This window comes from Schistocerca americana, chromosome 11 (assembly GCF_021461395.2).
Source record: "Schistocerca americana isolate TAMUIC-IGC-003095 chromosome 11, iqSchAmer2.1, whole genome shotgun sequence".
Lineage (NCBI taxonomy): Eukaryota > Metazoa > Arthropoda > Insecta > Orthoptera > Acrididae > Schistocerca > Schistocerca americana.
The window spans coordinates 35,100,171-35,126,217 of NC_060129.1; the positions used below are offsets into that span (position 1 = coordinate 35,100,171).

General features: G+C 37.3%; 1 long non-coding RNA gene across 1 annotated transcript in view; it reads right to left on the bottom strand.

Annotated features, from left to right (window-relative positions):
* Nucleotides 1–4,461: 4,461 nt before the first annotated feature.
* The window catches only part of LOC124554031, a 68,381-nt gene continuing 46,795 nt past the window's right edge, over nt 4,462–26,047 (bottom strand). Inside the window, exons 3-4 of the long non-coding RNA XR_006968213.1 lie at nt 5,181–5,260; nt 4,462–5,034 (exon numbers count right to left, since the gene is read on the bottom strand). This is a non-coding gene — a long non-coding RNA (uncharacterized LOC124554031). The remainder of the gene's footprint in view (nt 5,035–5,180; nt 5,261–26,047) is intronic.

The window sequence follows — 26,047 nt, forward strand, 5'->3', positions numbered from 1 at the left end:
TTAGTGCTGGCACAATTTTAAAAAAATCTTGTGGCTGGTTGAAGTATTTCTCCCAAAGTGTAATTTATGAAACCAGATGTGGTGTTCTCTAGCCAAAAATGGATAAAATACTACCTAATTGAAATACTTCCAATAATGTGCTAGTGGCACAGGATTTTCTCAGGCACTGATTTTCTTTCTATTGTGGTTTTTGCTAACTCATCCCACAATCATTTGAATTCCATGTTGTGTTGAGTAGCCTCATTCCCCAGAAAGTTTGATATTATCCAAGTTCTTTGCCTTTTCTCAAAATTTCTGTTCTAGTAATTCTTCACCTTTTTCCTCCAAACTGGTAAGTGTATCTCGTGAACAAATTGGTTCACCATTTTCACACCACTGTTCTAATAGTTTGATGTGGCCTTGTGCCTCTGAGATTGGATCCTTTACATATTTGCAAACCTTCTCAGTCAAATCACATACATGCTCTCCAATGATGTGTAATTCTTTAATATGACCATGTATTTCACACCTCACCAAATCACACTGCCATAAAATTTCACTGTGTATCTCCTCTGTTAATGCTGACAGTTTTTCATCTAATTTATTACCTAGCCTCATCTCAAGGTATGATTTCAGAATCTCACAAGTTTCCCGAATCTATTTCTTTAGCTCTTCTACTAATTTTGCATTACTATTTTCTGGCTTAGTTGTACTCCCTTGTTTTTGAAGCATTTCACTATTAAGGTGATTGCCTTGAGCCATAATATTATGTTTTACTATTACAACTTCACAAGAAAAACTGCTATCTTCATTCCCTGTCCATCAGAGGTTATTTTTCTAGTCTTTCACTTCCTGTGGGTCTGTAAAGTCATGGTGCAGTTATGAACGCTTGTTGTGGCTAACAGAAGCCAAATGAAAGATAGGAACTTGCACTACACTGGACAGTATAGCAAAGAGTTTCTGTAGTTTGATGTTCAATGAAGTGTGTGTATGTAAGTCATGAAGCAACCCAACAAACTGGTTACCAGTAGCAGCTGATCAGGCCATGTCAGTCGAGATGTTGATGATACAAAGAAAAGTTTAGTGTACTTCGTAGCTTCCTTAATCCGAATCCGTGAACGATGTTCAACTTGAATATCACCACATGTACAACAAAGAGCAACCACTTATAAAAAACCATTAATTGGTGGGATACCCAGTTAAAGGAGACTGACAGTTTGTGGATGAACCATGTTCTGGTAGGCATTCACTACGCCCTGAGTCCGTAGAAGCTGTACAAGTTAGCTAACTATTGAGAACCAAAAATCTGGTGTGTCTAGCATTGATAATTAGATCTAAAAAAAAGATCAGTTCATAAGGTCTGAAAAAAAAAGATCAACTTTTTAGGGTTACAAATTGTGGTTGTTGCACAGTATCAAACTGACTGATAGGTCCAAATGATTGAAGTTAATTACAGAATGCTTGATGAGCTCGGTTATGATGAACAATTTATGAAGGAAATTGTGTACAGCAATGAGGCACATTCCATGTCTGTCATATTCATCACTGTTCATCAGAATATGGGCTTCAGAAAATCCTTGTTCTTACGCTGAACACAAGGTCAACACACGGTGTGCCCTGATGCGTAAGTTTTAGGCCAGTTTTTCTACGTGGAGCAGACTATGATGTCAACAAGTACCTTGACATGTTGCATTGAATGCAGTGGCAGTGCCACAATTTCCAGAAGGTATCGTGTTTGAACATAATGGCGCTCCTCCACACTACATCAACAATGTTCGCAAATTTTTGGATACAGAATTTTCCCCCACAATGAATAGGAAGGGGTGGTTGTAACTCATGACCACCATGATCCTGGAGCTAATATCATTAGAATTTTACTTTTGGGGTTATGTGAAGCAACGTGTGTACAGTGAATGTATCAACAACATTAATCACAGAATCGCAGATGCTATTCGCTCTGTTACACCAGATGCCCATACACGTGTGGTAAGAGCTAGTATATATATTTTAGATGTATGTGGTGCAACAAATGGAAGCCACATAGAACTGCACCAAACATGTATCCACACTTGGAAAGTTCGTCTTACACTTCCATCTCGTATCACACTTCTACCTCATTTCACTACATTTCTGTGACCAATTAAAACTGCACTATGACTTTACAGACACACTGTATCTTCTATTTACCAAATTTAATATCACTTTTCCATTATAGTACTCCCTGCACAAAGTAACTTCATTTAATGTGTAGCAAACATCAACATTTAATTTCTTTACTCTATTCACCAAAACAAACAAATTTACCTTAAAATATATTAACCACAGCCCACCCTAAGATAAGAACTGTGTGCTGGTGATGAGTTGCGTGCTGGTGTGCTGCAGACACATCACATCAAGCAGCTGTCACAGGCTGCTGTTGTAGCGTGGCTGGCAACCAAAAACTGTGTGGTGCCGTAGGCTGCACGCCGAGTCGAGAGGCGGACACAATGTTTGTAGACTGCCATCCTGTCACCATTCTTCTTCACGGAACTCACCACAACATCTTCCTTATCGTAACACCAACTGTATAAGGATTGTAGACCTTTTTCTTCTGTCACACATTTACAATCCTTAGCGATGGGCTTTTGTTACTATGATCAACTGTGCTCTTCTGTTTAACCTTTATTAGCACCCTTCTTTTACTTCCCAAATTCTTGGCAATTTGTTCTCCCCTATTTCTTTACCAATTCTTCTTATCTGTTTATACTACGTGTCTACAGCTAGATGTTCCATTGTTGATGGCAGTTGCCCTTGGCAACTGTATTTCTCCTTGAATATAAAAGGAAAATCTTTTTAAATTGATGTTCTTTTTTGATTTTCCACTCTCCTACTACCATATTTCCTTTCTCCTGGCCTATATTGTCAACATATGCAACTTGGTTTGGGTCTTAGTTTGTCCTCAGACTGGATGTGTGAGTATCATGTTGACACACAGGGAGGTTCACACACAAGGGCTATAGAAGTTTCTTTACTCCTTGAATTCCATATATGCTCACACAACAAAACTTCTCTGAATATAGAGTCACCTATATTATTTATTACAGGATTCACAGCTGGTCCTGCTATTCACTTCCAGCTTCTCTTCTTCTTTGTGCCTTGATGGGGACCCCTACTTCGACAATTTAAGAAATACACTGAAACAGAGGTCAATTCTGATCTAGCACCTCAAACACCTCTTTCCACTTAAAACTTATATTCTCTCATCTGTTAAGAATACAACTTGGTCATATTACATCATCCAGTCTTGCAGACCTCAATTTAAATATTTGCCTCCACCTCAAGTACTTGTTCCATAGCAAGATCAACAGCAAGAAGAACAAGAACAACTGGAGAAGATATCAAAGATACATTTTTACGTTTTTAATTCAAGTCTTATGTTTTCTCCATGAACATTTATCATGACACATTCCACTTGTGGCTGCACAGAACAACATACACCCACTACAGCAATCCACTTCCACCAGATGGGCAGCTCTGCACAAACAGAAAGCCTAGCGGCAGTCTACAGCTCTCAATCATTCTCCCTTAATTTAAAACTTTTCTCTTTATTCACATGGATATTTTCATCTCTTGCAGAGCCTAAGAGATGTACATTGGCATTTTCCATTCTAAATGACACGTAACACTAACAGTAGCACTATCTCCATTTGCCTACATGTTCTTTTTTATTATTTCTTTTTTCGTGCCATTATTAATTGCCACTGGGAAAGAGATCAGTACATGTCAAGCATGTCTGACAAACATATCACTAACAAAATATTTCATTGAGACCTCTAAAGATAAACCAGGCAGCATGAAATGGCTAACATGTACTAATATTTTTGCCAGTTGCATTTGGTAATGGCTCAAAAGCCTAAATTTGGGAAATAATGAAAAAACACACAGGCAGATGGTGGCAGTGTCATCATTTTAAAACTTTATTATGACTTTGGTACAAGTGTTGAAAACTGAACAACTATAAGCTGTTTGAGTGTTCCAAGAAGAACCCAAAGAAACAGAAGTTGTTTGTTTGCAAAACACTTTCACTTTGAAGAAAACTGTCGGCTTACTCCTTTGGTTACAGTGTAAATATTGTAACCTTTGCATTCTACAAACAATTAATGCTGCAGAAAAAAACAAATTGCTACTTACCATAAAGAAGACACATTAACTTGCATATTAATTATGCCTGTCTGCAACTTAACGTGTCTCCTTTACAGTGAGTAGCAATCTACCTTTTCCTGAATTGTTGATATTCCTACCTGGAGTTTCCATTCTTTAATTAGTTCCAAATGGAATACAAGAACTTATATGCCACAAGTCATCAAAGAAATCAGGAAAAACCACAGAATAATAGCCAGAAATATTTTAATAATTGTGGCATTTCAGCCGTGAAATTGATAATTCAATACTTTTTACATCACCAAACATCATTAATATCAAATATGCAAGACCAAAGGGAATTAAAAATACCATCAAGTTGCTAAAAGCAGCAATATTTTTCCATGACAGTGTTTCTAGCAGATTAGTAAAATCTTGTGAAAGGTTGATACAATTAACCATGAACCGTATTCATAATCAGTCCTTAACTCAAACAAAATTTGCTAAATACTTTTGAGTTTCACATGTAGCAGCCACCATATACCCTTATGAATGAAAACCTATCAGAACTAAAAACAACCAAAACAATCCTGCTGGTATATTTTGTGACCTTACTGAAGCCTTTTACGTAACTAAATGGTTCAAGTTTGTGGAACAAATCTGCAAATTTACTTCACAATGAATTGCTAACTGCATGTTCAAAAATGGTTCAAATGGCTCTAAGCACTATGGGACTTGACATCTGAAGTCATCAGACCCCAGACTTAGAACTACTTAAGCCTAACTAACCTAAGGACATCACACACATCCACGCCTGAGGCAGGATTCGAACCTGCGACCATAGCAGCTGCGTGGTTCCGGACTGAAGCGCCTAGAACCGCTCGGCCACAGCGGGCAGCCTATATGTTCTAAGGTGAGCTTTCAGCTTCAAAGGACCTGATGACAAGTCATATACTACTTAATCACAAAAAAGAGAAATATGAAATCAGTTAAATATCAATGTAATCTACATTTTGAACGTGACAAAAGGCAGCCATTGCAAGCAACATGTCAGAAACAAGTGAAATTTCAAACATGCTTACTTGTTCTCCACAGATCTCTGAATGCAGAGATCAAGTTCATCTGTTAAAACACACCACCATCTTTCAAAGGTCATCACTTTCTGGAAATAGAGGAAAGATAAGTCTTAATTATTGCATAAAGTATATCATTGATCTAAGCTTTATTTATACAGTGATCATTTCTTACTCGTGCAATTAGTTGCACAACCAGGTCTCTTTTCTTTGCTGCACTAAATGGATGGAATAATTGTACTGAGATAATCAGAGTTGGTTTAAGGCCAAAGTGACTCAAGTGACCATTTGCAGCACTGTTGGTGCTGGTCATGCAAAATTTGTAAACAAGGTGTCTCATAATAAGTAGCAAAAATAATCAGTTTCTATGCTCACTAGATTTAGATTTATTTTTAAAGGTCTTACCAAGCTATGGTAAGTAATGTACGAGGCAAGGAGTGAAAGGAAGAGGGGTGATACAAGGTGAGGAGGGGAGGGGGGTGCTAAATGTTATGCCACTTGCGTGGGAAAATATTTTTGAAATAGCACTGTAGATAACACATATGAATAAACAAAATTGGAGCATTATTTTACAATGTTTTCAGTGCAGTGCTCCCCCCCCCCCCCCCCACACACACACTTTTTCACTAGCATCCCCCCCCCCCACACACACACACACTTTTTCACTAACACACAATATTTTGTATAAATGAATTTTCTTACCGGAATACAACAAATTGAAAAAAAAGTGTTATTTCTTCTTCTTAAAACATTCAAACAAAAAAATGGTCTATTTACTAACACACTCCTTTACTTTTATCTTGTTCACTCAGGGTGGCTACATAAACATGCTATTTACAGAACTCTTTTTATAACTATGACATCCCTCAGATATTGACTGTAACCTGCATAGGACTGAGAGCTTCATAAAAAACAGATGGTGTTCTTCCAAGTTCCCACCAGTTACGAAACTGCTGAGCAGGTGATAGTATGAAGCATGAAGGCTTTCTGCTACAACTGTGGGGAATGTGTCAAAAAAAACATAGCTACAATTAAATTGCAAAATAAGTAAGTCTCTTTTATAGCAAATTGTTTGCCTTTCAAGCAAACTTAGTCTAAATCAATCACAATGGCACACACATTGATATATGAATAGCCACAAAATTACTATCCTAGCAGCTGTCCTGTTTTGGAAACCATTAACAACACGCTATCTCAATAAAAGCGATTTTCCTTGTGGCAATCAGCATAGGATGGTTTTTGAAAGTAGTGATAAAATAATCTGGTATTTGTGATCAAACAATTTGGTATGTGGAACATCAGCTCCTACAGCAACTGTGTACCTCTTTACTGAAAACACCACAATTGCAAACACAAAAGCAATGGGGTAAATTTTGTCTTGGTGCCATCTTACAAGATTCGGGAGTGGGTCAAGAGGCAGGAAACTGCTTGATAAAATGGAAGAAAATAACATCTAAGGCCTAAGATGTAACTTCCAAATGCTTCAGGATAATGTGTCAGACTTAGTTACATTTTACATGAACAATGAATAACATGGGAAGGCTATATTGCTATTCATCATATAGAGGCACATTGAGTTACATTTTTTACAAACAATGAATAACATTAATATGGGAAGAATATATTGCTATTCATCACATAGAGGCTGTGTTGAGCCACAGAGAGGCAAAATGAGAAGCCTGCTAAAATATTAAAGCTTCCAGACAAAGTACTTCTGCATTAAAACACACACACACACACACACACACACACACACACACACACACACACACACACATTCACCCTAGCATAGCTCGCACACACATGGCCACTGCCTCAGAGCACTAGAGTTCAACTGCGACTGTGACTGCATCTGCGTCTGATGAAACAGCAATCTGCTCGGATGGGGCGGTGTATGAAGACGTAGGTTGTGGAAGGGAGAGGGTGGAGTATCAGGTTACGGATGGGGTGGTGCTGGTGCTGCCTGTGAGACTATCCAAGTGGGTTGCTAGGAGCAGCATCAAGAGACTGTGCTGGAAGAGTGTGGAAATGGGGAGGAGGAAAGGGAGGGTACAGAAGAGGGAAAGAACTTCTAGGTGCATTGGCAAGATAAGTATTGCAGTGGGAGCTGGGAAGGGGGTAGGCAGGTGGAAGAATGGAAGGTGGAGGCGAAGGGGGATTTATGAACAATGGATATATTGTAGGAAGATTTCTCTGCTTGTTAGCCTGTTAGTAGTCATGCCCATGTAGAATGCGGCACAGTGGTTGTAACTAAGTTTGTAGATCTCACAGCTGCTTACACAAGTGGTCCTGCCTTGGATGGGGTAAGAGAGGCCAGTGATATGATTGTAGTAGGTGGTAACAGAAGGATGTATGGGACAGGTCTTGCACCTGAGTCTATTGCATAGATATGAGGCATGTACCAAGGAGTTGGGAACTGTGGCAGGCTAGGGATGGACAAGTATATTTCATATGTTGGGTGGGTGGTGGAATATCACTGTGGGAGGGATGGGGAGGATATTTGTCATTTCAGTTTTGACTGTCTCCCGACCTGTCCTAAAATATCCTCACTACTGTCTTCCCCAACCCTCCCATAATGATATCTTGTTGCCCACCAGTCCTAGACAATACTCTTATCCATCACTACTCCTCTCTTGCTCCTAGCCCCTTGCCTCAAGGCTTATATCCCTGCAACAGACCCAGAAGCCATATCTACTCCAGTCCTATCACTGGCATTCCCTATTTGATCAAAGACAGCGCCACCTGTGAAAACAACCATACGATCTACCAAATAAGCAGTAACATCTGTGGCACATTCTATGTGGGCAAGATCACTAACAAGCTATCTGTTTGCGTGAAAAAGCTACTTTGTAAAAGGGGAGAAAGGGATAATGTGACCAATTTTAGACCTATTTCTATGCCAACAGTGTTTGCTTAAGTTACTGAAAAGGCTGTGTATGTAAGGATAATTGATCATTTTATTTCACATAATTTGCTATCAAATGTCCAGATCAGTTTTAGAAGCGGTTTACCAACTGAAAATGCTATATTCTCTTTTCTCTGTGAGGTACTGGATGGATTAAACAAATGGTTTCGAGCACTAGCCATCTTTTTTTAATCAACTAAGGTGTTCAGTTGTGTTGATCACAAAATATTGATGCAGAAGTTAGACCAGAATACAGGTAGTAGCTCACAGTTGGTTCACTTTTTCCCCAACCCCTACCCTACTATCCCTCCCACTCCTCAACCTGTGCCGCCTCCTTTTACCTGTCACTCACTTCAGCAGTTGTTCTTCATGTCAAACACAGTCAGAGTCGGGCCTTAATAGCCACAGACAGTAGCCCTGTATGTGTGTGTGTGTGTGTGTGTGTGTGTGTGAGAGAGAGAGAGAGAGAGAGAGAGAGAGAGAGAGAGTTCTACTTCTGAGGAAGGACTTTGTCAGAGATTGTGCATACTTCCAGTGTCCTTTTCATTGTGCCGGCCCACAACTCGATGACTCTTCTACGTTACGAGTAGAAATCTATCCTCTATATTATTGTTCGTACATCCTGGACCTTCCATTGATCAATCAATAATATTTGTAACTATACAAGCTCTCAGGTAATGTAGTTACCATTAACAAAAATTTATATCAAATGAGTATGTGAAGCAACTACCAGACCACATTAAATGAAACAACTGAACACATACACTTGACAGCACAGAAAGTTCCCCACCCCTCAGAATTCTAAGCCTTGTCATATGCATGATTTGACAACACAGGATGCAGACACTGTAAGATGTAGACATTGTCTTTCACTTGAGTTGTTAGAGTGTTGTACCACTCGTGGTCTAGTGGTAAATGTCATGCAATGTAGATGCAAAGTTGTACGCTCCAGTCTATTCATTCCTTTATTTTTTAACTGCAATTTGACTGCCTGCTAAAAGTGTGAACCTGATGAAACCTCAAAGGTAACCTGCTTCACTTTCTAACCACACAGTAATAACAAAAGAGCCTTTGGCTGCATCAAGATCACAACAGTTTATGCTTAAACGTTTCCTCACCCTACATAACCACTGCAACCCAGCTGCTGACCACCAGGCATCTGACAATGGTTGTAGTCCGAACTGATGAATGTGGTGCATCTGCATTTGGAGTACATTTATGCTCTCACACTGATAAGCATGAAATTATTTATTAGCATAGTTGGATTTTCTGCAGTAAATAACTTTAGTAAACCAAGTGAACATGGAGCTACACAAAAGGTATGAGTGTATTTATCAACTGTCATTTTCTAATGTAAAATTCTAGTATTTGACTTGCAGTTATGAATTGGATTTTTCATAATTTGATCTTTTTAACATTGTTTATGCATTATAAACTAAGTAGCACGAGGAAGATATCTAATATATGTGACGTACTGTTTGCTGTGGGTTTAACAGAGGGGTGAATGCACCTTGAAGCATTTGTGTGAAGTGTGGAACGAGTGATATTAGGAAAACCACATCAGAAAAGGATTTTCTTGTTTCTTTCATTCTGGTATGAATTAATTTCCACATTCATGAAGTTTCAATAATTGACATATGTGATGAACTATTACCATTTAACTTTCGTGCAACATTTGCATTGAACTGCCAAAGTTAAGAAGTCAATAGCAGAAGTACAACATGCCACAATTAACAGCAACAAAAATCAAACTGGTGTCTATTACCGCATTTTGGTTTCAGTGTCATCAGTTCACTCATAGAGCTTCCCTATGCCACAGCTATCAACATTGAGAAGATGCTGTTATAAAAGACGTGGCAAATATGGAGGCTCATTCACCTGTCAGTTAACCCCAAAATGAAAAATATGTCTGAAGTGTTAGACCCTTTCCTCTTGCATCTATTTCATAACACTTAAACAATATTCATAAGATTCAACTACACACAATCCAGTTCAAAACTACACATCAAATACTGGAAGTTCAAATAAGAAAATGGCAACTGATAAATATATTCACAATAACCTACACATGTGTAACTGCATGGTGTCCACCCCATTTATCAAAGTTATTTCATGCGGAGAATCAAACTACACAAAGAAACAATTTAAATGCGAGAGCAGCAAGGTGCCAAAAATACGTCGCAATGAGCTCAACTGGTCAGATGGTGGCTGGCATCAAGAGACCAGTGGCAGATGGCTGGTTGATGCTCTATGGAAAGAAAACTCTCGACTATAATCTATTCCGATCTTGATGCCGCCATGAGCTCTTGCACAGAAGATTAGAAAGTGAAGCAAATTATCCCTGAGTTTCTATCAGACTGATACATTAAGTACACAGCCGAAATGTGGTTAAAAAATAAAAGAATGAGAGGACTTAAACTCTCAACTATGCATCTACATTGCGCGACATTTACTACCAGACACAACACTGTAACAGCTCGAGTGGAAGACAACATTTCCTCCAGACACATACACATACTATAGTGTTGCCAAATTGTGTAGACAGCCAGACTTAGAATTCTTAGAGGACAACTAATTTTTGTGCAGTCAAATGTAAACAATAGGTTTATCTGGGCTTGCCCAACTTATACAACACAGTATTACAGAAAAAGTATTCAGTATCATATTTACAGACTGCAAGAATGAAAGACGTAAGCAAGATATAGACAACATTTTAAAAACCCAATATGTCTGATAATGTTAGTAATTTTCCAAGGTGTTGAGATGCCTCAGATCACCAGTTATTTTGGCAACAGAGAATGTTGCTGTCTTCAGTTGATTTCTGTGGGATGGACTGTTACACAACTGAGTTCACTGGGTAAAAATTTAGTTGTCTATTGTGTTGAAACTAAATGAAACGGCACGCATCTGCAGGATATGTGCAACAAGGAGTGGGAACCAACTGCTGACTGAAAGCTACCTCAGTATGAAAGCCATCTTGAAATACAAACTGTGGTTGGTTAAGTATCCCATAATGACGGAAAGAAAAAAAAGTTCTTGTCCTGGCAGAGAGTTGACAATGATATGAAGAAAAGTTTGTTTTAGTTATGCTGAATTAAATTTGTGTGAATAGTTCTATTTCTAGATTTGACCAATTCCTTTTTACATGGTGAGTTAATTGTGAGCAAGTTTTACCATGCATTCATACTATTGATTCACCTCAATAGGTAATTAATTCCCTACCTTCAGTGTGGATGTACACTTACATTCAACCTCCAGTGTGAATATAAAATCAGCGAGAAAGTACGACATGGACAGGGACTGCTGATAGGTGCCACTGGGTGGCTGTGAGAGTCTGCTGGGGAGCACGATGAGATAGTCTGCGTTTTTGCAATAAACACTGTCTCCAGGTGGCATTGTGGTTAATGTGACTGCCTAGTAACCAGAAGATCACGGGTTTAAGTCCCTCTACAGCACGCATTTTCACTCATCGCTGCTGACTCTGTGTAAAGTCTCGATGCAGCTAATATCATTAGTCCCTTCCCTTTCTCTGCCTTCCTCTCCCTCCAACTACAACTGCTGTCATAGCTGCGGATTCAGTGTGGTGTGTGTTCTTCCAGAAATGTCCAAAACAATAGACACCATACTCACATAATAACTGAAAGTACTTCCTCAGGCTTCACTACTTCGGAAAAACCAGAAGAAGAAGAAAATGAATGTTATATTTTTAAGTAATGCCTGCTGAAATGGTTATCAGGGGGATGACACACAATCCCCATGTGTGACATTTTCTTTATTTTACACTGACAGTACCATATTAAGTGGTGTTGGCCATTATGACATATTTTTTGTTTTAGGAGATTTCCTTCTGGCGGCACACAGTCCACCTGGTTTCACTTTGAATGATCTTCTGTTTATGTTCTTCTTCAGTATTCTAGTGAGACAGTACTTAATCTTAACATCTACAATTGTCAAACCATTGGTCATACTTGCATAACCAGTTGATATTACCATTCACAGGCTTAGTAGTTGTAGCTGACAAGCTATGGAAGAAATACATTTGTGCAGATGCTTCAGCTGTTGATCTGCACCTCCCCCAACATGCTGTGGTTGTTCACAACAAAGTCTCCATAACTATTGTTGTCCTCCCCAACCACGCCATCTGCACAGCAGCTATGGTCTAGGTTATTTTGTGTGCACTGAGCAAGACTTCAGGAAGTATTGTAAGCTATTAGAACAAAGGTGACTGACTTGTTTATCCAATGAACCTTCAGTACCTTCAAAACCACCATAAGGGTGACTCTTCAAATTATGGACCAATTTCATACACTTTCCTGCTTAAGGAAGTACCAAGATCATTGTGAAATGTAGAAGAGACCATTCTCACCTAAGGGAAGAATGCAGTTTTCAACATGTGATTTGATCACATAGTGTAAATATTTGAACAAACTATCTGTTGAGGATATAAATCATACATAAGCTTCAGCATATACACATGTAAGAAATAAGCATTTCAATCTAGGCTCAATGCTTCAATGAGGAGTATTCAAAGGAACATTAATTGCTGTGTATCAAATGAAAAGTATACAAACAGCTTTAAGGTATTACAAACAATGTCTGAAATTTATTTAATCATCCTGTGAGATGCAGTAGTCGTCTTATACTGTCAAAACGTAAGCTTATGACAAAGCAAGCTGGGATCTTCTTACTTCCTCTTGTTTTGTTATCTGCTTCCTTAAATTCATTTTTGTTTTTTAATTTTTGACTAATTACCATCAAAATATGTAAGTATAATCTGAAATTTCATAAAAGAGAAAGGTTGGCCCTCAGTTTTAAAGAATATAGCACAAGATCTAAATTTGTGCTCCGTTTTATGTATGTAATTGATTTTCTAATTTATTTTGACAATTTATTGTTAATATCTTTTGTTATAGGATGAAATCAGTAATTGTTTTGTGGCTTAGATTCTATTGCTGACTTACAAACAAATATAAATTCTGTACTAATTATACACATTTGGAAAAAGAATCACTAGGATTCTTGAAGTATTTATTTGGCTATATTTGAAAATATATTAACAAATCCAGCCCTTCATTAATTCCAAAGTAATTGACAGGTTTGTAAAAAGTATTGTTTCTATATCTATATCTGTTAATTTCATCATTTAAACAAATAATTCGGCTTAACCCCTGTGTAGAACAAACTGTTAAAAAGAACCAATTTTTCAATGTATTCAGTTAATTTAATGATTTATGTTTTAATTGTAACTTCTGCAACTTAAACACTGAACAATGCGTAGTTTCAGTGCCTATTACTGAGATGATGTATAAAGGGCCAATTTTTGGTCCCGAGACAATCAGTCCACGGGCGATTTTCAGACGAGAAACCTGTGCTGGTTAGGTCAACAACAATGCATCAACGTAACTGTGAAATACGTGTAATAGGTCATGTGTTAAAACAATGACAGTGTTTATTCAATATGTAGCATATTATTCTGCAATAAGCATGTGATCGGGTTTTTACTGCTCATAGGTGTTCAACAGTAAACTACGGTAGCAGTATGCTGATGTTTGCCTGAATACTATTAATGAGGTTCATCGAAAGTTAAACAATAGTGCACTGGCCATATTAACTGTGTTTATTGGCAGGTCGGGAACAGTGAAAGTAAATAACTAGGAATGCAACTGTGCACCTGTTGGCTACATTATTTACAGTAGTCAGTGTTGAAATTCCACTCCCCACTTTTCAGTCAGTAACACAACGCAATATGTTGACACTAAGGACCATCAACAAACAAATAAAGCAGGTGAACATCACGTATGGTTCCCTTCTGGGTGATGATTATTGTAATTGGGCACAATAAACTAGGACTCACGAACTATGAACACTATCTCAAGAACAGTTTACAATACAGTGATTATAACAAAGGAAGTGCAACAGCAAATCAGCGAATGGGTTTCATGGCCACAGTATGAGAGCAGCCAATCAGCTAGTGGGTTCTATGGAAGCAGCCATTGAGTACAGGAGCAGCAAATCAGCACGCACATAGACGCAGCTGTGCAGACGATGAATCGAGATAATGATTACTGCTGCTGCAAGTGCAGCAGCAGCAGCCGCAGAAGACGAGTGAATAAGAATAAGGTAATTTTATAAAAAAGTCATTTTATATTAAATTATGCATAATGAGTAGCCTTAACGAACAAGACAGTGTGATGAGAGAGAAGAGACAATGGGGAACTGGTTCTGTAAATGACACGCACGTAACTTTGAATGATGGGGACAAAAGCCCTATTGTAGATGAAACGATAAAAGCGTCATGTACACTGTATGATGATGGAAGTGAAATGGATGAAAACAGTACTGAAGTGGATGAAATCATTAAGGTTAAGGGAGAGTAGTGAAAGTCAGCGAGGGCAACAGGTTAGGGCAGACGAAAAATTGGAATGAATGTTAAAAGAAATTATGAGTAGTATGTGTACGAAAGAAGACATTATTAATGTGGAAAAGAAAACTCATAGCATTAGAACTGACATGGTTAGCTTCAAGGATGAATTGGAGAAATAAATTAAAAAGGAGATTAAGGTAGTCAACTCTAATCTTTCAGAATTAAATAAGAAGGTTGAGGCAGTAGCTAACGATTGTGATGAAAAGATAAAGAAAGTAGCACATAACACTAATGATAAATTAACATTAATGAGTAGTAAATGTGTAGAAGACAGAAAGAAGCTTTGTGATGACTATAGTAGGAGGGTGCAGGTTTCCAAAAAACAGCTTAAAGATGAAATCAAAGCAGCCAGGAAATTTTGTGCTGAAAACAGGGTTAAACTCGAACCAAATCAATCAGATTAAAAATGATTTAGAAACATAAGTGGAAACCAAGTGTGCAGTAGAGGTAGAGGAAAAACTGGTAAAAGTAAATAATAATGTAGATTCCAAATTGGCTGATATGGAAAAAAAGATGGAAGAAATACAAAATCTAAAGTATAGAATATGTAGTGTCCTAAACAGAACTTCATTTGTTAGTTGTAACAAATTTAAAAGTTTTGAACCATATGTTCAAGTGCATCCATAGAATCTCATTAGAAAATTTAATAATTTGCTTGAAGCATGCAATCACAAGGAGAAAATGTCATTTGTGAAAGATTTTTTAAAAGGGGTAGCTCACGGGTGGGCAGCTCAGGTAGCTGATAGTTGTACTTCAGGCATAGTCCATAACAATACAGGCAGGGTAGGAAAAAATGTTACCTTCATAGTCTCAGATGTTATTGAATTTAGTTTATATTTCTGCTCCAAGATACAGCCCTCCAAAAATGACACTGTGCATACCATTTTGAAGATGTGACTTTTTGATAAAATTTTAAAATGCTGTATCTCTGGAACATCTCTAGATATTTTATTGATTTTTTTTTATTGAAAGCTAATTGCTTTATGATTACAAAGAAATCCTCCATTTGGACTTATCTGACAAAGTAATTTTACTACAGCATTCTGAACTTTTTTATTTAATTTATGGAATTTTTTTTTTCAGAAATTCCAATCTTTAAATTTTTGATTTTTTTCTGTTGATTAGTACCATATTATTTTACATTTCCTGAAAAGGGGAGCCTCCACTTTTCAGTTGAACAGGTTTCACAAACAACTGAAATTTTTGCCATACATAAAGCATGTTTTATTATCACATTATCACATAACAGGCTCATAAAAATCAAAAACTACCCTTATTTAACAAAATTTTAGTAGTTTGAAAGATGAGTAAGAGACACATTTTTCAAGCATTTTAAATGATTCCAAAACGTATGTGAAAGGTCCAAAGACTAAAAAGTTTCAATTTATATAACTTATGTGTACTCTGTTTTGTACCGAAATTAGCCAGTTAATGAACTAAAAATGTGTTCCAGTGCTTCAGTATCTTCCTTTAATATAGAGTAATGCCTTCCTGTTGAAACAATAGGAACTGGAGCACTTGAGAACATTGTGAACAGAAGGTGAGCACTGATAGCATTGTTGCTGTCCTTCAGCTGGACACTTACATCCAGCAACTGGTCCATGTGGTAGCATAAATTTCACTACAATTTCATTTAACTCATAACTAGTGTCTATAAATCTCTGCAATCCCAGTCACACACACATGCCACAAACATCCCCCTTATCAGGTTGTGAACCTGAATATTATCCTACTGTTTCTGAGGTGTTGGCTGAATGAATGAAATGTCTTATTTCTTGCTCTTTAAAGTGAGTCCAAAAATGTCTCTTCTGAATTTCTTTCACAGGAGTAATTTTTTTGGACCATTCTTCTTTTTTCTGCTCACAGAATTCTTCGATTTCCTCTTTGGACAAAAGAATGAGGGCTGCGGATGTGTAAGATTTCACAACTCTCATAAAATCCTAAGCATTCTGTATCGCAGCTATGTTTGGAATGTAAAGATTATGTTTTGGAGCATGGTGCTTCGTCAGGCCTCCTACAACATCACAAGGCCCCTTCCCATGACCAGTAGCACTGTGTACCCAATCAGTTGGCAATAGTGACTTACTCAATTCAAACAGCTGGTAACAATTTTTAAAATGATTAGGAGTACCATCAGAAATAATAACGATCTTGTCTGCCCCTGTTTGCAGTCGAAGAATTTTCTGCACTGCTAGCAAAGCATGTGCTGAGTCATGTCCTGTGTCATCACTTATAGCTGCAACACTTGTGGTCTTGTTTTGAAAATATGTCCCTCCTGTAAAAATTGAAATCTGGTCATTACACCAATGGTACCCTTGTTTTATGTTACAGACTACTAATGAGTTCACACGCCTAACAGAGGTGTCATATGTCATGTGCTCCAGTAAGTTCTTCAAAGTTACCACACAAAGTTCAAAATTCATGCCGTACACACATAAATAGACATCTCTAGGTGGGTTGGAACTACCCACTTAAGTCATAGTGCATAAAATTTTGATCTTCCGATATGTGAAGTTGTATTGTTGATCTTATAAATTGCAAAAGTTTCTTTAATACTGTAAGTCATGTACCACTACACTTTCACAACTTTTTGACCTTCACCTGTTAGTGTTATAGTGTCTTTTTTGTTGGCACTCTGACAAGAAGAGTCCCATTTATCTTCCAGATAAAATGACTGCACTATAAGAACCTGAGCTGCTTCTACAGGATGACAATAATAGGGATCTGGTCTTCCTAAGATTCCTTTTACAGACTTCACATTTCTTCATTTGTCTACCATGTACTTTGATACTGATGGAAAGTGGTTCAAATTTGTTTTCTTTAAAAATATCTCTGGAATAATAGTTAAAACTTGCGTCTTTTCACTGTAGGATGCACAGTATACAACAGCTGAATTGATATTTGTGAAAAATTCCTGGCTAGAGGTGCAAGAGGGCTTTGATTCATTTTCTTCTGAATTTCTACTTTCGAGAGTATGGTCAGTTTTGCTGTAGTGTATTCATCCATAGATTTAGTAATTTTTCTGCACTTTCTTGATGCATAGAGCTGCTGATTCGACTTCACTGACCACGGTTTCTTAACAGGACAAACATCTACCTCTGTAGTCGACTGATTAAGGGTATTTAATTTCTCCTTCACTGATGCAAAATTTGCATCATCTGCACCATGGGAGGCTTCACATTGTTCTGATACTATCATTGTTGTTATTCTGTCAAAACATTTATAACACAAAAAGTCATCGCTGGAAACATCTTTACTTTGAAACAGAGTCTTCAAATGAGAACACTTATTCCCAACCTGAACAAAGTCTACTTTTTCTGTTTGTCTTATATTTAACTCTTTTATGAATATCCAAATAGTCAGCACACTTCACTCTCCTGTGGCCCCAGTCAGAAGACATTTCAAACAGTCAATTTCAAAAAACACGCTGCAACTGTGTCGACTGGCAAATTCCTCATGAAAACACAGAATGCACTGGATGGCCTCAGATTTCTTAGAAGCCTCTTCAGTAAACAAATTAGCACTGAGCAACTACAATACAGAAACCTGCAATGAACACCCACAACAAAGAAACTGACAAAAAATTACCACCAAGTGTAAGGAATATCTTCAACAATGAAAGTGAAAAGAAGTAAATGCAAAAAAGAAAGTGATAAAAAATAACTGCAACAAAGACAATAGAAATAAACATTGTAACAAAGAAATTAGTAAGAAACAACTTCAGTGGAGTCATATATTACCCATGAAAGTTGAAAAAAAAGATTTTTTTAAACAAAACCTGTCCAACTTAAAAGTGGAAGCTATCCTTTACAGAGAGTACTACATAGTACTAATCAACCAAAAAAATCTAACTTTTCTGGATTAGCATTTTTGAAAAAAAAAATCCGAAAATTATTAAAAAAATAAAATTCAAAAGGTGACAGTAAAAGAACTTTGGCAGATATGTCCAAATGGAGGACATCATTGTAATCATAAAGCAATTATCTTTTAAATTAAAAAAAAAACTCTTAAAATATCTAGAACAGTTACAGAGATAAAGTGTTTCAAAAATTTTTCCTAAATTCGCATCTTCAAAATGGTGTTCGCAGTCTCATCTTCGGAGGCCTGTATCTCGGGGCAGGAATTTTTTTTGGAGAAAACAAAAAATTATGGGTTTTTTACTTACTCCTGAATTTTAACAGATGCCAAATTCAATAACATCTGAGCCTATGACCGGCACAGCTTTGAAAAACCAATTCTATATGAATATTGGTCCAAAGAGAAGCAGCAGAGAATTTTGAGTGAATTTTGTGGAGGAGAGAGATTCGCCTCTAGGAAGGGTACTATGAAAGGATTCTGTCAGCTTTGGATAAAAAAAAAACTGAAATGTTTGGGTTTAGAAACTAAGTTGCCTCAGAAAGTTAGAGAATTGCTCGTACCTGCCCCTACAGGTAATATTAGTGATATCTGAGTCATATTGATAAAGTGGAGAGGGTGAAGCCCTCAGTGGAAGATTGTAGGAGGAATTTTGATGACAATAATCAATTAGGGAGAGAATTTCAGGTAAATTGGATGAACAGGCCTAATTACAGTAGAAATTTAAGGAATGGTTGGGTGGAAGATAGCCAGAATGGACACAGAAATAGTAGGAGAAATTCAAGTAAAAGAAATGGAGCAGATTATTTTAATTCTGGATCAAACCATTTAAACTAGATAATGCTCCAGTTTTGGCTCGCACTAGAGCAGGTAGTGATGAAGAACCATGTGTATATAAATGTGCTGTAATCACAGGTAAGGGTAATGTAAATGATAGTAGTAAGATGAGTGTAATTTCTAATTCTAGTGAGATGTTGAATGATGGTGTGGGTAGCAATGTTTATCCCATAAAAGTAGAGGAGGAATGTACTATAATAAAATCAAGTGATGAAACACAGCGTGTTGCTATTGCCCAGGATGTCCAAAGTGTCCAGACAGATGGTAAATTTTTAAGAGAACATAAGGAATTCAGGTGTATTGCTTTATGATCTAATACTGGAAACAATAATCAACTAATAAGCCAAGTATTTGATGACAATCAGAGTGACAGTGGGTCTGATTCTGACAGCAGCTGTAATGATGATAGCAGTGACGAATTCAGTAGTGACAAGGATGAGGTATTTAAATTTATAATTGATAATGATGACAATGTGTTACATAAAGAAAGAATAAAGGAAGATAATGTTAGGTGTAATGAAGCGTTGGAGTTTGAGAGTGGTAATGAGGAAGAAACCATGCTATTTGTCATTTGACTGTGTCTGGTAATTAATTTGGTAAACTGGATTATAGTCTTTCCAGGCAAAGGATTAAAGAGGATTTGTTGTATGAAGAAGATCAAATGGTAAGTAAAAAGGAAGTGTGGCACCCTGTAACAAAAGCAAGTGATGGTAAGTGTTTACTGGACAATGGTAGCGATTTGAAAGGCATCTCACAGGCATTTTTTGAAGCTATTAAGAACACAGAGGGTATAGTGGTGATGCATGTTTCTGGAATAAGAATTATTGGTGCTACTGGTAAGCTACCAAAGTGTGCTAAACAAGAGGTATTATTAACTGTGAAATATGTGTAATAGGTCATATGTTAAAACAAAGACAGTGGTTATTCAATATGTAGCATATTATTCTGCAATAACTGTGTGACCAGTTTTCTACTGCTAATAGATGTTCGACAGTAAACTATGGTAGCAGTATGCTGATGTTTGCCTGAGAACTATTAACGAGGCTTATCGAAAGTTAAACAATACCGCACTGGCCATATTAACTGTGTATATTGTGGGGTTGTGAACAGTGAAAGTAAAGAACTGGGAACGCAACTGTGCGCGTGTCGGCTACATTATTTACAGTAGTCAGTGTTGAAATTCCACCGCCCATTTTTCAGCCAGTATCACAAGACAGTACGTCAACACTGAGGACCATCAGTGAAGAAATACAGTAGGCAAACGTCGCAAGCTGACACATTCATTTCCTGCTGGTACAAACCCATTCAAAAAAATATGCTTGTTCTTCACTTCACTAGATTAGATTGCCTTAGATACACTATTCAATGTATAGATCAATAGTGAAGAGGTCCTAATGGATGTAAAGTATGTCAGAACACAAAGAAACAAGGAAAAACAATTTTCAAACCAGCCCATGATTGATTAGAAATTCACTTAGAATACCACTCCAAAAGTACCACCACGCTTTGTAGCCTACTGGATCCCTTTAATAGAGCCTGCCCTTTATGTACCAGCTGTTTGTTATTATCAGTACTAGTTATATATATGTGTGTGTGAAATGTGTTCCAGAACAACTGGGATATACTAATAAAATCTTCTAGGTTTCCAGAGCAGGACAAACAAGAGTTAAAACTCAAGTTTTCAAAGATAATCACCATCTTCTTCATCTGGGGATGTGCCCATATGACATCTAAAGCATTCAGTGTGAGCGTAGGCCATGTTACACGGAGCAGACACAATGTCGTATTCAGCAGTACTGCCTGGAGCACATCAGCTCTGGGGCAGAGAGACAAATTGGCACTCACTGAGAACAGTTTGGAAGAAAGCTGCATGTTGTATTCTGAATGAGCAAGAGTGCTTTGTAATGCATTGTAGTTTGGGACAGCATGATAAAGGAATCCATCAAATTTAGGGCTAATAACGGCCTCAGAAACAGAGATGGTGGCTATTAACAAAGTTCTGCTTTGGACCTGTTACTGGCCATAACACACTATGAGCACTCAGAGCTGAGAGATATCTGTACAATGTACTAGTTGGTATCTGACTGAACATGCTGGGATTCAAGTACACTCCCTCATCTGCTCCAATCCGTGCTGGGTCAAAGGCAAGGACAACTCAACGCGCTGCACTACCTGTATAAGATCAAGCAAGATGACATTTCAACACTTTACCATAAGACGATGGTAGCGACACTCATCGAACTGTCGCATCTGGAAACCCGAGAACTTTATATTAGTTCAACACACAAGAAAGATGACGATGTTTTACATGTATATGTTGGCACCAATGACATTTATTTGGTTTTACTATTTTGTCATGTATTTGGTATAATATGTGGTTCTTTAATACAGGATGTCATAATCCCTTCAGGTCAAAATAATACCAACAGTAAAGGACACTAAAATGAGTATTTTGAGAAAAGATACAAATGGTTGGAAGTGTGTATTTCAGGTAGTATAAGGTCTTAAATGTACAACATTTTTGAAGTAAATGTGTGTAAACTGCTTATGCTTAGTAGTAAAGCAACTGCCTTCAAACTGACAACCGTAACACTATCTTGAAAAATAATACACTATTGCCTACACTCTCTTCACAGAGGAGTTGACTGATTGTAAAAGGTATAACATTTCTCATTACAACAAACTAAAGACGTGCATTTAATGTATGATGTTGCAGCATGCAGTGCCCAGAAAGACATACAAATGTAGCGAGAAAAGAGTCATAGTACATATCTTGTCACCTGGAAAAAAATTATCATCACAGACAGAAAATTACAAGAAATTGGATTATTCATGCCACAGACAGTCGGAAAATGTTCTCAACAAAGATTTGTTTACAGAGTAGAATTTGAAGAGATGGTGTTGGATCCTGTGACAGGACGTTAATCAAGAACTAGGGTCATTCCATTTCAAATGTATCAGATTTAAAGATGGTCCTCACTTGACCATTTCTGAATCCAATGGCTTTTTTGGAGTAGGTTCAACGATGTCTTGGATGAACATGTACAAAGTTTCAGCTTGATATTTCTTTTCGTTCCAGTTCTTCAGCTTCTCATAGACAGGGGTCTCAGTTTCCACAACCTACATGCATGCCAGAACATTGACTGGATAACATTCATGAAAGGTGCTCTTAGCTTATAAGATCCTGCTCTTCTATACTAAACAATATTTTGTGCTCAATAAGAATACATTACTAATTACATGGAGAGCTGCACCAAACCAGTCTCAGGACTGAAGACCACAACAACAACAACAACTAATTACATCTTTAAATACACAATTGGCCAGAAAAATGTATACACACTTTAAGGAACTATGGTTACTGTACATGTTCAAAATGTTCACCGTTGGCGGCTATGCACATAACAGAATGACGAGCAGTCGCCGCAACTACATCAGCCAATGTTGCAGTGGAGATCGCTGCACATGTTGCTGTAATCTCCTGGAAAAGTACCTTCAGCATGTGTGGCTTCCTTTGATAGACGTTATCTTTCACACTTTCCCACAAGTAAAAGTCCATAGATGTTAGATCTGACGACCGTGGAGGGAACTTCATGGGCCTCTTCATCCAATACAATGCCCCGGAAAATTGTCATCCAGGAAAGCTCATGTGACTAGGTGGTGCACCATCCTGTTGGTAGAAGACCTCTTCATCAGCTCTATAAAATGCAGGTATATCTGGCAAAATTGACGTGCGTAACATTTCCAGGTACACTTCATCAGTGACAGTAGCATCAAAGAAAAAGGGTCCTACAAAGATCCTAGATGATAGTCCACACCGCACATGAACCCCTAGTAGATTGACTGCTTTATCCACTTACACATGAAGACTTTCTGGTGCCCAGTACACACTGTTATGCCGATTCATGGTTCCCTTAAGTATAAATTGTGCCACATCTCTCCACACTACCTTCATCACAAATTGTTCGTCATCAGTTACCAACTGCTGATAGGTTTCAAAAAATTGCATTCAGTGATCAGGATCATCATTAATCATGTGCAGTAATTGTGGAGTGTCAACTTTCCATTTTGCAACTTTCAGAATTCAATGTACACTTGTACTGCTAACCCCCACTTCATGTGCACATTGCGTAGCAGACTTCTGTGGAGAATTAACAAACGCCAACAAAGCAGGACTTGTAGCTGTATGCTGTCTTCCTGATCTTCCTTTGTGAATATCACAATTTGTTCCATGCAATTAAAACTTGACAATGATGCTTTTAATTGCTAGGTGGGTTGGTGGTTCTGTTTCCAACTACCACCTCCACTGATGTCGCACTTCAAACTTGAAAACAATTTCACAATAAATCTTCATTGCTCGAATGTCATGTGTGTTTTATCAATACTGAGATGAATGTGTTAACATCTGTTGAGCCAAAGAACATACTACAACACACTCATAACTCAAATGGAACAACAATATTGATATCACGATAGAGCTTGACAAAAGAGTGTATAGATTTTTCTGGCAGACTCTGTAAATGTGTTGACAGCTGTAAAACTTCAAAAATAGTAGAAAATTCACTTTGCATCTATGAGAGTCCCTCTTTAATCAGCCATAATTCAAAATTTAATGGGCGAATTCAGCAAAGAATTGGTAATATGATGCACAACCATGCTGTCTTCTTGTGCCTTTCTGCAATAGCCTCAGTTCCTCTCAAAGAAAATATATGCACTTGACAGTTTAATGAAAATATTTTGGGTGCCAAATTTTGGATGATTATGGAGGTCTATATCTCAGCTTTCTTTGATCTTTTTTGTCTTGCTGTCCCTGCAAAGTGCAGAACAATTCCAACATTTCAGGTTGGACATTTGTCCTAGTTTGTACTAGCATTTTTGTGTTTTACATTTAGGAATCTTAAGTTTTTGAAGTCACGTTACTGTTTTAAGCAATAAAATAACTCTTTTAATTCTAACAAATACAGTTTTCAGATATAAATACTAAATTGTCTGCAAAATAATAAATAAAACTAATGCATTTCAACATTTTCTGCAATTCTTTCCTTGAGAACATAAATCATTCCAGTTGACTTCATGCAGTGTCTGGCATAATGAGCAAGGTTCCCTGTAGTTTGTACACTGAAACTCTTCCTGCAGCACATCTCGTACGCTACCACTTTCACTAACAACCAAAACACACACCTCTCGTTCTTTCTATTGCTTCCAACATACTTCCTCATTGTGATTTCCCTAAATCACTCCAGGCAAATGTCGGGATGGTTCCTCTGAAAGGGCACGGCCGACTTCCTTCCCAATCCTTCCCTAATCCGATGAGACCGATGACCACGCTGTCTGGTCTCCTTCCCCAAACCAACCAACCAACCATACTTCCTCATACATGTCACTGTAATCTATAAGATTAATTAGCCTGGGATCAATGGCTTTAACTTACAATTAATAGAATTTTGTGCCACTCTCTTTTCTTTGCCTGTACTACAAACCAATGCTTTGATAGTATTTGGGAAATTTGGAAATTCATCACTTAAACATTTAACAAGAAACTCCATATTTGCATGGTACCTTCAGGTACAGATATTATGTGGCATTTTAGATGTCAGTAAACCATTAGTGGGTATAGGATACAAAACTTATGTTTTTTCACCACAGCTGTTAAATGTGGAAATTCAGATTTAAAAAGTTCATATGCTTCCATTACTGTTGTCAACATTATTCATTGCTGCACCTTATACTTTTTTTGGTAATTATATCTCTATGAACCAAACAATCTCTCTTTCCTGAAAGATTTCTTGAGAAAAAAGTTTGGACTTTTGAAATAAGTCCTTTAGTATAAATTTTACGCCCATGCAGTGGTATTTCCGTTCTGGAAGAAGAAGAAGCACCTTCAGTTTCTGGTTACTGTGATAACAGCTTCTTCACCACAGCACTTCTTTTATTGGGGCTCTTAGGCAATGCTTCTTTGTCCACTGACTGCCTTTCCTAGTGAACTTGCTGGCTTGTACGGTTTAACTAATGAGTTACCGGACTGTTCTTTCTTCCTCATTCTAAAGCTTTGTTTTTGTTCTCTCTTTTGCTTTCTTTAATTTATGAAGTGCTAGATTGTCATTCACTGTTTTTCTTATCATTTGGTTTCTTTTCTTATCAGCTTCTTTTTGTTTGCTAGATGTAGCTGACATGCGTCCTCATTGTTCTTCAACTTTTCTCTGAACTTTTGGACTCTAGTCTTTGATGCCATTACTGCTATGTATTGTAATTTGAAATTTAGTTAAAAATATCTATTATTATTTTATTTGGCAAAATAAGTGCCCAAAACATGTACCTTCATTCTAAAACAATATTCTTCTTAACCCATTTTCTGACAAAGCTTCAAACATTGGAGAGAATACAGTGCGTAAAGTCCCACCCATAAAATGCAAATGTTATTCTTAACATACTTTAATTTTACCAGCTGAATCCGACACGCAAACTAGCTTGCTTACACAGTGTTCTCTTGTACAAATTAATGATGTTCGGTGTTATGGGTGGGACAATTCATATTGAAATTAAAATTAATTAATTTTGAAACAATACTCATATCAAATGAACTTCTAATGCACAAATATACTTCTTTTTGACTTGGTTTTTAAGAATCTGTCTTGTGCTCTCAAGAATGGCCCACTGGACTACAAACGGGTTTGCAATAATACACTGTTCTAGTGTTTTGTTCAGCAGAGAAAAGGAAATAACGGATGGTCAAATTTGTGTGTTCTACAATGAATGTTTTGTAAAGGGCTAATTACAGTATAAAATATGTACTTTCAGCTTTAATTTGCCCAGTTTTGAAACTTATATTTCAATAAATATATTTTCAATGAAGTG